This window comes from Capricornis sumatraensis, chromosome 18 (genome assembly GCF_032405125.1).
Source record: "Capricornis sumatraensis isolate serow.1 chromosome 18, serow.2, whole genome shotgun sequence".
Lineage (NCBI taxonomy): Eukaryota > Metazoa > Chordata > Mammalia > Artiodactyla > Bovidae > Capricornis > Capricornis sumatraensis.
This window is the reverse complement of record NC_091086.1, coordinates 15696343-15698877: the sequence shown is the minus strand read 5'-3', so window position 1 is coordinate 15698877 and position 2535 is coordinate 15696343. Positions and strand designations below refer to the sequence as shown.

The following is a 2535-nucleotide window of genomic DNA, read 5'->3' as shown; positions in this document are numbered from 1 at the left end:
GGCAAGTAATGTTTCTTTGGATTGTATCAATTGAAAATAAAATTGCTAAAGGTATATATTTTAAGAACATTTAAAGTGAATTTTCCTAAAAGAAAGCCACAAAATTAGGATTAAAATACCACATTGATAAAGTATTATTATATTTATTGTCTTATATAAAGTTATGACATCAAAAACACTTTTTGTACTTTGTGAGTTATATTGCTCCTCATACACCACTGTCACCTCTGTTGTATTTTATAAGTAACAAAGTGTTTTTAAAGGAAAAGCTTTATTTGGAATACTTTTAATGGCACTTTTTTCCCACCTTTTTCAACAAGAGCCTGCTTTTTCATTTTGCACTGGGCCCCTCAAATTATCTAGCTTGCCCTGTTCACAGAAAAGGATGTTTTATAGGTTTTACCTGATTAAGGGAATAGCTATATTTCTAGATGTAATCAAGGCCATTAAATCTATTCATGGTGCTGTCATATGGAAGAAGAGAAAAGCTGTCTCTTACAAATGTTTAACCAGTTTCTGGGGCTTTTTAAAATTAATTAATTAATTTATTTTTTTACTTCACAATATTGTATTGGTTTTGCCATACTTCAACATGAATCTGCCACGGGTGTACATGTGTTCCCAATCCTGAACCCCCATCCCACCACCCTCCCCATACCATCCCTCTGGGTCATCCCAGTGCACCAGCCCCAAGCATCCTGTATCCTGCATCAAACCTAGACTGGCGATTCGTTTCTTATATGATATTATCCATGTTTCAATGCCATTGTCCCAAATCATCCCACCCTCTCCCTCTCCCTCTGAGTCCAAAAGACTGTTCTATACATCTGTGTCTCTTTTGCTGTCTCGCATACAGGGTTATCGTTACCATCTTTCTAAATTCCATATATATGCGTTAGTATACTGTATTGGTGTTTTTCTTTCTGGCTTACTTCACTCTGTATAATTGGCTCCAGTTTCATCCACCTCATTAGAACTGATTCAAATGTATTCTTTATAATGGCTGAGTAATACTCCATTGTGTATATGTACCACAGCTTTCTTATCCATTCATCTGCTGATGGACATCTAGGTTGCTTCCATGTCCTGGCTATTATAAACAGTGCTGCAATGAACATTGGGGTACATGTGTCTCTTTCAATTCTGGTTTCCTCGGTGTGTATGCCCAGCAGTGGGATTGCTGGGTCATAAGGCAGTTCTATTTCCAGTTTTTTAAGGAATCTCCCCACTGTTCTCCATAGTGGCTGTACTAGTTTGCATTCCCACCAACAGTGTCAGAGGGTTCCCCTCTTGGCCTTGTGGCTAAGATCAAGTGTAGTATCTGTTCTTATCAGTTTAATCAATTTCTGTAAGCCAAGCATTATAGAAGATTCTAGTTCACTGGGATAGTGGGGACAATAAGATGAGCTATTGTCTTACACAGATAGCAAACCTGCAACAACAAACTAATTTTTTTCAAGGTCACAAGTAGTTTATACTTGGCATTAAATCTCAAGCCTCTCAAATCTACCTGGTATAGTTTTTACCACCAATTCTTTCTGATTGCATCAATAAAAATTCAGAAAAGCAGAAAGTGCTCTAGGTATTTCAAACAGAATAATGTGAGTAATGACCACCAAGGAAAACCCATTCAAAGGCGCTAGAGCAATGGAAGGAAACAGCTATTGCTGGAGGAGAGATACCCCTGCATTCTCCCTTCCTCCCTTCCTCCCTTCCTCTCTTCCTGCCTTTCATCTTTCACTCCAGATTCCCATTAGCAGAACTGAATTTTAAGTCAGCAGACCGAAGAGCCTGGAAAACTCGGTCTGTAGAAGTCTATGATATTGAGCAGAACAGGGGAAGGGTGAGCAGGGGATTGACAGCAAATGACTGGTGCACTGAATGAGCCAGGGCTGATAACTTCTTTAGGTCTGAGAGCTTCCTGAAAATCTAAAAAGGGCTGGTAGTCAGCTATTACTGGCAGTCCTCAGTTCCTGAGATAATGCACATAAAGCCCTTAGCGCAGAACAGGGGATAGAATAAGTCGAGCTTACATCATCCTCCTCATCATCATCATTACTTATCACTGTCACCACTATTAAGTGGGAAGAGGTTCCCTGGTGGCTCAGATGGTAAAGAATCTCCTGAAATACAGGACACCTGGATTTGATCCCTGGATTGGGAAGATCCCCTGGAAAAGGGAGTGGCTACCCACTCTAGTATTCTTGCCTGGAGAAATCCATGGACAGAGGGACCTTGTGGGCTATACAGTTCATGGGGTGGCAAACAGTTGGAGATGATTGAGTGACTAACACTTTTACTTTACAGAATTATCAAGGAAACAGGAGAGTTTGCCAAAGGATGCTGAGACCACCATTCAATATGTGAAATAAAAAGACAAAGCGGAATATAATGCTGGTCAGTCGTAGTCTCTCAAGCAGAGCAAACTGTTGACCTTATAAAGGGTCTTTGTTTGGAGCGAACATGAAGTGCCAGGAATTGTCAGATTTTCATGGGTCAAAGTTTTCACTTGTATGCATTGGAGAAGGAAATGGC

At 40.0% G+C, this 2535-nt stretch overlaps 1 non-coding gene across 1 annotated transcript; it reads left to right on the top strand.

Moving 5' to 3' along the window:
* The first annotated feature begins 1282 nt into the window (after positions 1–1282).
* LOC138094742 (U2 spliceosomal RNA) lies at positions 1283–1476 on the top strand. The gene has a single exon (XR_011146260.1). It is a non-coding gene; the product is annotated as a U2 spliceosomal RNA (small nuclear RNA).
* Positions 1477–2535: the final 1059 nt, after the last annotated feature.